The 11,254-nt window shown below is 50.5% G+C and overlaps 1 long non-coding RNA gene across 1 annotated transcript; it reads left to right on the top strand.

Moving 5' to 3' along the window:
* The first annotated feature begins 2,036 nt into the window (after positions 1-2,036).
* LOC114905681 lies at positions 2,037-3,140 on the top strand. Its single transcript, XR_003796316.1, has 3 exons — positions 2,037-2,147; positions 2,603-2,836; positions 3,041-3,140. It is a non-coding gene; the product is annotated as an uncharacterized LOC114905681 (long non-coding RNA).
* The last annotated feature ends 8,114 nt before the right edge of the window (positions 3,141-11,254 follow it).

Genomic DNA, 11,254 nt, shown 5'->3' with positions numbered 1-11,254 from the left:
GGGGGGGGGGGGGGGGGGGGGGGGGGGGGAGGGATGCGCGGGCGAGCTGGTAACCGTCTGCAGCGAGGAGTGTAATTGCCCCTGTGACCGCGGGTGACGAGGGCGGGGCGCGTGCCCGGCCTCCTCCCTCCCACTCCGCCGCCAGCACGGAGCTGGCTTTTGGCTGGGAAGGCGCAGAGCACCTCGAGGGCCTGGCCGGCTCAGCGCAGGGCGAGGCGGGTGCTAGCCCTCGCCTCCTGGACAGCCGTCCTCGGCGCTCCCGCCTGGGGCCTTCCTCCTGCGCGCCGGCCACTTCCTTTGGCTCCCAGGCCCTTCCAGGCACCGGCTTCCCTCTTCCTTAGGGTGCGCCCCGGCCCGGGCCTGGGGTAGTCAGCCGCGCCCGGGTGACATTGGTCACTGGAGAGCGGCGTTCCCTGGAGGGGGCGCGGCGGTCAGCCTCGGGTGGTGGGTGACCTAGGAGACCCTCCACCCCACCCTCGCCCCGGGCGAGCCCTGAAGCCCGCGGGCCTCGGGGGTCGCCCTGGGCCACCCCTGCTCGGCGAGGCCGAGCTTGGCGGCGCACACTTGGCCGCCTGTCCCCGGGTCGGAGGGGAGATGGACTTCGGGCACTCTCCGCGCCCCCGGATCTCCCCGCGCCGTCGGCTGGTGCGCTTTGCCCTTTGGTGGGTTCCTGGCCCTGCGCCGAGCAGAGGGGGCCGGGTCGGTGGTGGAGAAGGGGGCCCCGGCCGGCCAGGGATTCCGGAGTTTGTAACCCGTGTAGTTTCTGGCTTTCACGGCTCGTTTGAAATCCTCCCACAGGAAGATGTCTGCCTAGGAGGCCTGCGCGGCTCGGAGCCCCGCGCGGCCACCCGGGTGTGTGTGTGCGGGTGTGTGTGTGTGTGTATATATGTGTGTGTGCGCGCGCGCGCACGAGACCCGGGAGAAGGGAGAAGGAGCCGGCCTCAGCACTTTCTCAGCTGCAGCGCTGCGATCGCGTCGTGCGGCGCAGGGCCTGGCACCCGGAGCTCGCCCTCACCCCAGCCTCGGCCCGGCGGACGCCCCGGCGCCCCTCTTGAGCTTTCTCCCTGCCCCCTGGCAGGGACTGTTAACACAAGCAGGTGATGGCGCCCTGGCGCCCGTCGTGCGTTGGTCTTTATACCTCGTGAGTTCAACACTAATGAGTTATGGGTTGGCCCACGAAAACATAATGTGTAAATTAGGAATTTAATGATGTGTAAGATTAAAAGCTGCGCAGGGTTGCATTTATTTAAGGCTGCCATCTTGTGTTCGCAGAGAAATTACTTGAACGACATTGACCCCCCTCGCCCGTAGGACTGGAAATGGCGCGGGGGCGGGGATGGGTTCCGGGGGCTTGAGGCCCTTCTCGCCTCTCTCGCGGGGCGGGTGGTGGTCTGTGGCGAATGAGGGCTGATTTTGGGTGGGCGCATTCACAGGAGGGGCTGATTAAACTCTTTCCCCCTTTCTGGGGTCCGGGATTGGCAAGGCCCACAGGGGTTGCCAATTTCTGGGAAACTTACTGCTTCTTCCTGTCCTGATACGCTCACGCGTTTTAGGGGTTGTTTCCAGAATTCAAAAGCAACTATTTTTTGATTTTTTAAACCCATTTCCCTTCATTTGTCCAAGCTGCAAGTGTTGGGTCTGCCCTCACTGAACATGAACCCATCCCTTGGAGCAGCCAGGGGCCCCCAGGCCCAGGCAGGCCTGGAATCTGGATCCTCAACCCTCAGGTTTGTACAGATTCAGCTCACTTTTTGTAGGATTCTTTTCTTCTTTTGCAAATTCGCGGGGAAATGGAAAGCAGAGACTCCCTGTCTTTTTGCTCTGACATTGGGGCTCCCTGCTCTGTGCCACCATGCCTGTGTACAGGCCAGCTCTCACCTCAGTATTGTTTCCTGCAGTTTTCTTTTTCCAGCAAAAGCTTCTGGTGATGTATGTGGCCTGAGGCTCCCTCTCGGGTGCTCCTTAGACCCAGGTGAGGCACGTGATGCCATCTTGGGGAAGCTGCACCCAGCAGCCACCAGGCCGAGCTTTTCCATCTGGTTCTGTGGCCAGAGCGACTGGCAGGTGGGATGCCTTTTGTGGCCACCAGATGTGAGGACTCTCTGACAGTCTCTGCCCAGCCCTGTGGTGGCTGAGGAGGGAATGAGGTAAGGCTGGGCATTCCTGGGATCCAGTCCAGAGCTGGCTGCTCACCCCCCTGGGAAATGAGGGCTCTCCTCCCAAAGGGACTGCTTTCCACCTGGAAGAATGTGATGGTCTGGAAGGGCCGGAGCTGTAGTGCTTAGGGGGTATGGGAGGAGTAAAAGCAAAGAAAGGATTGGATCATGAACTTTTATAGAGGGAACCAAGGCTTGTCTTGGTAAATTACAGAGCTCCAGGGCCTTGAGGGAACAGGGAGGCCTCCAGCGTGTATTTTCTAGGCCTTGAAAGAGTTAATGGGAGAAATGTTGTTCCTGGTTTGTCTGTTTGCTCAGGCCCCACACTTATCTAACCAATCACTGAAAGGGTATAACTTTAGAAGTTTCATTCTCTCTCCCGCTTGGCTGGGAATTTCAGAAAACCCTTGCTTAAGTAATCATGATAATCCTTTCAAATTCCTTAGGGTCTGAGGCCATTTGGTGTTCCTACTTGAGTCCTGTTTAAGGAAAAAAAAAAGACAAGGAGAGAAGAAGGCAGCCTGTAATAAAGAACATTGCAACATATCGCTCTGAAAACTACCCCCCCGACATGGCTTTTTTGCCCAGATAAGCTTCCTAAGTGGGTCCCTAGGTTTCTGAGAAATGGTACTGCCAGGTCTGGATGTTGGCGGCAAAGGGGAAGATCAAAGGGAAACCAGGTGAGGGGGCCATAGTTTCCCTTTTGGTGAAAACATGAAGGGGACACTTGACCTCCTTGGGGAGCTGGGGGAAGCATATCGCATTGTGGGGAGCAGGTCAGAGTTTGAGGTGCTGCTGATAAGACGTGCTGTTGGAATCAGAAAGAAGGTGTGTGTTGGACTTCCCTGGTGGGGCAGTGGTTAAGAATCTGCCTGCCAATGCAGGGGACACGGGTTCGAGCCCTGGTCCGGGAAGATCCCACATGCTGCGGAGCAACTAAGCCCGTGCGCCACAACTACTGAGCCTGCGCTCTAGAGCCCGTGCACCACAACTACTGAAGCCTGTGCGCCTAGAGCCCGTGCTCCGCAACAAGAGAAGCCACTGCAATGAGAAGCCTGCGCACCGCAACAAAGAGTAGCCCCCGCTCACTGCAACTAGAGAAAGCCCGCGCACAGCAACGAAGACCCAACCCAGCCAAAAATAAATTAATTAAAAAAAAAAAAGGTGTGTGGTTTCTCGGAGCGCCTTCAGCCAACTCTTTTCATTGGTGTTTGTTGCATGATTGTCCCTAAGGGGTCCTCCAGCCCTGGACCTGCCCTCTGCAGCCCAGATCAGCCTGTCATGGAAAAATGCCATGCCACCACCTCTGTCCCTAGCCACACTGTCCCTGATCCAGGGCCTCGGGCCTCGGACGTCCTAGCTCTTTATGCAGCCTGGCTGCCTTCAGTCTGCGAGGATTACTGCCCCCCCACCCCCGAACTTCTTCATTGAGCTATCACAGCACGCTGACCAGGCCTGTTCCCATTTCTGGTGACATTCTCCAGGGTTTTGTTTCGTCCTTTATACACCATTCCCAGAGAGGCTGCAGGAGGAAGTGAAAGAATGCTTGGCTGAATTTTTATAGGTCTTTTCTAGTCCATTCTGCAGCTGATCTAGCCCTACATGCTTAGGCAGGCCTCCCCTGCTCTGCGCCCTGGTGTGGGGGGGAGATGATTTCAAAGGGGCTTTTCAGCTCAGACATTCTGGTAATTTCTTTGACAAGGCTGGAAGGAGGTAGGGTTCGCATCCTTAAGACACGATACAGGGAAAAGGCAAGTTTTGATTGATGGGGAGGTTTTGGTGTTTATGTCTTTGTTGGCCGATCCTCAGATGTGGTAGATAGCTTTGGCTTGTCTGCTCAACACTTGGTCTCGCTTCTAGATTCAGAACCCACACTTTGTTTGGAGGAACCGCTTCTTTCTAAGTACGAGTGCTTTGTGGGAGGGGATTGGCTCCATTTCCCAGCTGCACAAGTGGGATGAGCGGGGCATTTGAACCTGCCCCCTCACCCCACTTTGGTCACAGTGATTGGTTCAGAGATGGGTATGTGACCTGAGTGGGTCCCAGAGAGACAGTTTCAGAACTTGCTGTTTCTAGTGGAAAAGAGAATCATGCTTTCTACTGGGGTTACCAAAAAGATAGGCTATAAGCCTGGGCTGGCTGGCAGCCTGAGGAAGGAGCCAACAAAGACAGAGCAGAGCCAAGTGACAGAGTCTTCATTGTTTGAAGCCCTGGATCCCGTTGAACCTGAAGCCAGCCCTGCCCCAGGATATTTCAGTTATATGTGCCAATAAATTCCCTTTCTTTGCTTAACTCACTTGGACCTGGGTTTTCTGTCACTTGTAGTTGAGAGAGTCTTAATTTACCTGCCACCCTGGGGAAGCATAAAGGTCACTACCCCCTGACAGGTTCAGAAAAGTTAAATCCAAGAGGTACGGAACCAGGATGGGAACTCAGATCTCCCTCCACCACAGTGCTTGGCCCAAGGAACTTTATCAACATTGTAGTTTTCTCTTTTTCTGCCCTCTTTACATCTTTCCAAAGGACCCACCCAGAAGTGACCCTAGTATGCTGGGGCATCTTCATCGTGGTTGGTGCCAGGGGAGAATGTTTGCTTTTATGTCTGGTGGAGCCTGTCCAGGGTTTCATGCTTTGCTCTCAAACCCTCTCCCGAGATTAACTTCCTTTCTTTTGGTTTTCGGTTTTGCTTTCTTTTCCTTGTTCCAAGGACATTTTCTTGACTCCCATCCATTCCCTTAATCGGATTTTCTATATATTCTACTTTAAAGACACTTCCCAGGCCTGGGTCTGGAAACAGTTCTTAGCACATAGTAGTAAGTGCCTGGTAATTGTTAGTTTGCTGTGGCTTCAATGACATTGCTTCCTTTCCCCTTTTCCACCGGGCATTGATACTTTGTCTCCCTTCTTTTGAACAGTTCCTAAGGCCCCAAGTCTTTCATGAAGCCTTAGCAATATCCGAGAAAGAGGTGGCCATCTTCCCTGGCTCTAGCCTAGATAAACGTGTGTGGCCCCCTTTCCTCCCTACCCCAGCCCTGTCACAGTGTAAAATACCAAGAGCCCTGGACTAGGAGATAAGAGGAGACCCGGCGTCAGGCATAACCCTAGTTAGTCTTACTCACACCCATTCCAACTCTCTTCTGCTTTCTTATTCTCGACCATAGAGGCTAGATAGTGACGTTCTCAAATTGCAGGCTGCTTTAGAGCTAGTGGTGGCCATGTGACTCAGTTCTGGTCAAGGAGAGGTAAGCAGAAATCTCTGGGAAGGGTTTCCCTTCCCAAATAGGGCAAAACCTTGAACAGAGAAGAATTTTAATCCCTCCGTCTTCTTCCTGTCTGGAACTCAGATCCTGTGCCCGGAGGTGCAGCAACCATCTTGGGACCGTGGGGATGAAACCCGCATGCAGTGCAGGAAGACAGGAAGGGTCTGGGTCCTGGATAACTGGAGCAGATGCATGAGCCCTGGATACTGTATGTTCCTCTGGACTTCCCTTACAAGAGAAAACTTAACCCCTTACTCAAGCCACTGTTTGTCAGGATTTCTGTTACTCGTGGCATTCATTTTTTTAATTAATTAATTAATTAATTTTTGGCTGCGTTGGGTCTTTGTTGCTGCACGCAGGCCTTCTCTAGTTGTGGTGAGTGGGGGCTACTCTTCATTGAGGTGCACGGGCTTCTCATTGTGGTGGCTTCTCTTGTTGCGGAGCACGGGCTCTAGGCACGCAGGCTTCAGTAGTTGTGGTGCACGGGCTCAGTAGTTGTGGCTCTCTGGCTCTAGAGTGAAGGCTCAGTAGGTGTGGCGCACGGGCTTTGTTGCTCTGCAGCATGTGGGATCTTCCCGGGCCAGGGCTTGAACCCGTGTCCCCTGCACTTGCAGGCGGATTCTTAACCACTGTGCCACCAGGGAAGTCCCTCGTAGCATTCTTATAATTGACACAGCTGGGCTCTGTTCCCAGCTCTGCTCTAATTAACTGTGTGGTCTTGGGAAAGTGACTTCACCTCTCTGGGCCTCTGTTTCCTTATTTGGAAAATGAATATTTGTGAGTACATGCTTTAGAAGATTTTTTTTATATGTGTATATATAATATGTATATCTCCACAAGACTCTTATTTTAGCTATGACATTATGATGTGCTTAGGTGTGGATTTCTTTTATTTTTATGTTTTTATTTTTTAAAAATATTTATTTATTATTTTTGGCTTCGTCAGGTCTTAGTTGCGGCATGCGGGATCTTTTCGTTGCGGTGTCTGGGCTCTTCGTTGTGGCGCATGGGGTTCTCTCTAGTTGTGGTGTGCGGGCTCAGTAGTTGCAGCACACGGGCTCTCTAGTTGTGGCACATGGGCTGAGTAGTTGTGGCTTGAGGGCTTAGTTGCCCCACTGCATGTGGGATCTTAGTTCCCCAACCAGGGATCAAACCCTTGTCCCCTGAATTGGAAGGCAGATTCTTAACCACTGGACCACCAGGGAAGTCCCAGAAGATTTTTTATAACTAACAGATTCTGATTTTATGAATGTAGCTTTGTGTCTTTTTCTGTTTTCTCTGCCTGTGTTTAGGTCTTATCTTCTCAGACTGCTACCTCGCCTCCTGACTTCCAGGTCTGCTCCACTTTCTTTTTTTCTTTTAAATTGAAGTATAGTTGATTTATAATATTGTGTTAGTTTTAGGTGTACAGCAAAGTGATTCGGTTTTATATATATTAAATATATATATATTTATATATCTGTATTCTTTTTTTTGATTCTTTTCCATAATAGTTTGTTACAAGATATTGAATATAGTTCCACGTGCTATACAGTAAGTCCTTGTTGTTTATGTATTGCTTCATTTCTAAATTTCACACACTACCCCCTGATTAACCCAAATTATAGGAAGACTGCTTTGTTATGCTTGAAAATTGCTCATGGTTCTTCTTACCCACAAAGTAGAATACTGAGTCCTTTTAAAAAATTCCCTACAAATGTCAAGGGGTGAATATACTACCGTGATAACGAAGATCCTATGTAATTGGCTCTAAAACAGAGAACTGATCAACTGCATAGGGAAGATTGTAGAAGGAGATTGAAAACAGCACGAGAACTTAATCCATGACAAACAAAGCAACCGAATCACATTATTTAATATTTAATACTTATTTCAGAAATGCCATTAGCACAAATTATTGGTCTAGAGAAGAACTAACTTGGATTTGGATCTCACACCAGACCCTGCTCCCACCCCCCCAAAAAAGAGAGATTCTGGATGGGTTAGAGTTAAATATAAAAACATAACAAAAAAGTGAACAATATAACAAAAAAAAACTTAGAAGAAAATAGAAGCATATTTATAACATCTACAGGAGGGTAAAGTGGACTTCATAGAAAATGACAAGAACAAAATGCTATGTTTCAACATAAGAATAAAGAAAGCTTTTACACAATAAAAGTGTGGGTCTATTTTGGGTTCTGTATTCTTTCCCTTTGATGTATGCATCTGGCCCTCCATCAACACCACACAATCTTGATGATGGTAGCTGTATAGTAAGCCCTCATATCAGATGGAGCGAGAACTCAGAGTCTTTTGAACTTGAAAGCCTCTGTGAGCTGACTCAGTTTACCGTTCCCTCTAACCAGTCTGCTCTGTGCACTGTCCCTTACACACATGAGCACACTTGAACTCTTTGTTGCCTGCCTGGAATGTTGGGCTCCAGCCTGCGTCTGAGACCAACTCTTCCTTTAAGATTTCCCTCAGTTTCTTCCTTTTTCCTGAAAACTTTCTTGGTTCCCACTGCTCCTCACTCCAATCTTTTTTTTTTTTCTTGCGGTACGCGGGCCTCTCACTGTTGTGGCCTCTCCCGTTGCGGAGCACAGCCTCTGGACGCGCAGGCTCAGCGGCCATGGCTCACGGGCCCAGCCGCTCCGCGGCACGTGGGGTCTTCCCGGACCGGGGCACGAACCTGCATCCCCTGCATTGGCAGGTGGACTCTTAACCACTGTGCCACCAGGGAAGCCCCTCACTCCAATCTTAAAAGTGATCATTCTTTCCCTCTTGAGTTCCCAGCACTCTTTATCTGTATCATTTACTCGGGCTTTAAAATGTTATCCTTTTTACGTATTTGTGTTCCCATGTGTAACCGTAGCCTTCTTGATTATGGGTTCCAGGTCCCTGACACACACACTGCCGGTATACGATAGGTACTTAGCAAATGGCTCACTGTTGGAGAAAAAGAATAAACCAAACTCCATCGCTAATTCAGGAAGGCACAGGTGTGTGGAATTACAGGTGGCCAAAAGTACGCATGCATCCTTTAAGTATGGGTACACTTGGAAGTTGATTTGCAAGAAGGTCTCTGACATCATATTGGTGGGAAGCTAAGTCTTCTGCAGAAATAAGTTGATAAAGGCTCTATATTTAAACATAACCTGAAGTGGGTGTTATAACTATCGCTACAACCCAGCTGCATAACAAACAGCCCCCAAATCCCAGTGACTTACCACAAACACTTATTTCTCACCCATGGATGGCTGTGGCTTCTCTGCTCCAGGCTAGGGGTTGGATTTAGGTCAGCTCCACGCATCTCTCATTCCAGGGTGTCAGGTTGAAGCAGCAGCAGCTACCTGGAGGCATGTTCTTCTCCTGGTGATGGCGGGAGTGCAGGAGGCCAGGCCAAACCAAGTAAGCACATTTCAAACCTCTGCTTGTGTCGCATTTACTTGTATGCCATTGACCACAGCGAGTCACATGGCCGAACTGACATCAGTGGGGCCCGGAAGTATATTCCTGCCCTGGAGGGAGTGCAGAGAGGGGTTGGAGTGGGGAAGGGGAGTGAATATTTGCTGAGCGATGCTACTGTCTAGCATAGTGTATACAGTGCACGAACAAAGACCGAGGGCCCAGCTACAAAGGCCTGAAGCCGGAGGGGTGGAACTGAGCCACTTGGGACCACACAAAAAGATCCAGGAGGAAGCAGGGCTAGGGAGGGGCTCTCACCGGGTTCTCAGCTGGAGGCTGGTATCAGAACCCGCCACGTGTGCTTTACGGCTTGCGTTTAAAGTGCTCGCAGTGCGCACAGCTCTGAAAAAAATCCAATCCGGCAGAAGTGGAGGACTCATCCAGGTGCACGTAAGGACATTGAATCTGCTGTGGACATCGCAAATCAATTATTCCCCCTCAGTGATTTTTCCGCCTCTCCTTCCACCATTCATCCTTAGTGGGGAAGAATTTGGATTCCCATTTTCTTATTATGAAATATCGGACGGTGGGAAGGCATAACCTTTTCAAAGCAATTGCAGTTAAGCTTCTGGAACGGGGAGTCTCTTCTCTCAGGTGTCTGCTGTTGGAGTCCTTCGAAAGCCAGAAGAGAGAGAAGCTGGGAATCTTTTCTAGATGAGGGGGAAGAGCTGCGGTTTGACGGGAAGCTCTCCAGGTTCTACTCGCTGTTCCTCGTGGGAACAGATTCTAGGTGGGGAGCAGGGAGACCCAGCGTGTTCCCACCTCTTAGAGAGACTTGGCCCCCGACAGCTGGAGAGCACACTCCCACCCTCCCCCTTAGCTTTGCCCGATGCATTTGTTGCAGGCTTGCTTCTCAAGGGGAATGCAGGAGCTGGTGCTCAACAACCGAAGAGAACCAATGTTACGCATCCCTTCCCAACTCTCCTGTCCGTGATGGAAAGGTGGTAGCTTGAAATCGACCAGGGTGGGAGTATTAACACTACAGAAATCGGCAAACACTGCAAGCAGGTTTTTTTCTTTTTTCCTGGAGAGCCAGTTGTTAAACATTTACCTGCATATCACTGCTGCTGAGGAAAAGTCCAGGCCATTGCACCTTAGATGGATCTTTCTCGAGGTTTCTCGGAAGTCCACTGTCCTCCTGGTAAAGGCAAAAGGAAAGTTTGTGAGATAGGGGTTGGGGATAGATATAGGAGAACCAAGGGGTGTGTGTGTGTGTGTGTGTGTGTGTGTATGTGTGTGTGCGTGCGCACGCACGTGTGCGGGTGTGTGTAGAAATGGAGTTGTGCTCTCCCGTGTTTGTTCAGCTCTTAAAATAGAAAAGGAGCCTTCAAACATTTTATTTTTAAATTCAGCCAGTCCTGCACGAGGCTGATGGGCTGCCACCTGGACAGAGGCGGACCCGCGGTGGGACGGATGGGAGGAAGTGGCCGAATCTGCAGGGGCCGCCCAGGTCTATCCTTTCTCATCGAGCACACGCCTGTCATCCATCACCTGAAAAGGTTATAAATCTACCCAGTGTTGAAAAGCCCCAGAAAGAACTGAGTGGAATTAAATGTGTGCCACGTGAGAGGGCTCGGCTGGCGGACTCCCCTTCATCTTGCGTCGGATGTTGAGGGCTTTGAGAGCTCAAGAGACATTTACTGAATGAAGGAGTGAATGAATGAATGAGTGAGTGAAGGCGGAAGTTGTTTTTCATGCCTCTGCTCCTTTCCTTCTGTATTTTCCTTCAGCAAATATGTTTTGAGCACCCAACTTGTGCAGGGCACCATGTCCCCAAGACTCAGCGTGGCTTGTGGCCTCAGCTACTTGATCTGTGATCTGAGGGCTGGGTCTGGGTTTTCTACCTCCTGATCCCCTGCCCTGCCCACACGAACCCCATCATTAATTCCTGCTGGTGCGGCCGCCCCCGTCGCCCCTTTGGCATGGTGTTGGCAATCTCTGAAGGAGAAAGGGATAATTTTGTCTCCTGTCACGTAGCAAAATAAAATCTTTTGGCAAGCACGAAGCCTGGGAGGCCTTTACTGCCACACGTATAATTAGAACTTTGGGCTAAACCCATCCCTGAGGAGCAAAACATTTCATTTTAAGGCACATGCTTTTTGATTTGTTTATTAAAAAAAAATTTTTTTTCCAAAACAGCAGTTCCCTTCATTCCCTCTGATGACATCACAGCTGAACACAGCACAGAGCTCTTCACCACTGTAAAGGGGGAACAGTTTGCATGCCGTATTTGGCTTCAAACCCTTATGACCCATGACTAGAGCATTCCAGACCTGCACTCAGAGCCTGGGATGGACATTTTTCTTCAGGTGCAAGGATTATTACAAGGAATGCATTCTTAAACCAGGCCGGCTCCCAGCACACCATTTCCGCATATGGATATTAATTTAT

The sequence above is a fragment of the Monodon monoceros genome, unplaced genomic scaffold (assembly GCF_005190385.1).
Source record: "Monodon monoceros isolate NGI ecotype Baffin Bay Population unplaced genomic scaffold, NGI_Narwhal_1 Super_Scaffold_22, whole genome shotgun sequence".
Lineage (NCBI taxonomy): Eukaryota > Metazoa > Chordata > Mammalia > Artiodactyla > Monodontidae > Monodon > Monodon monoceros.
This window is presented reverse-complemented; position numbering and strand designations above follow the sequence as displayed.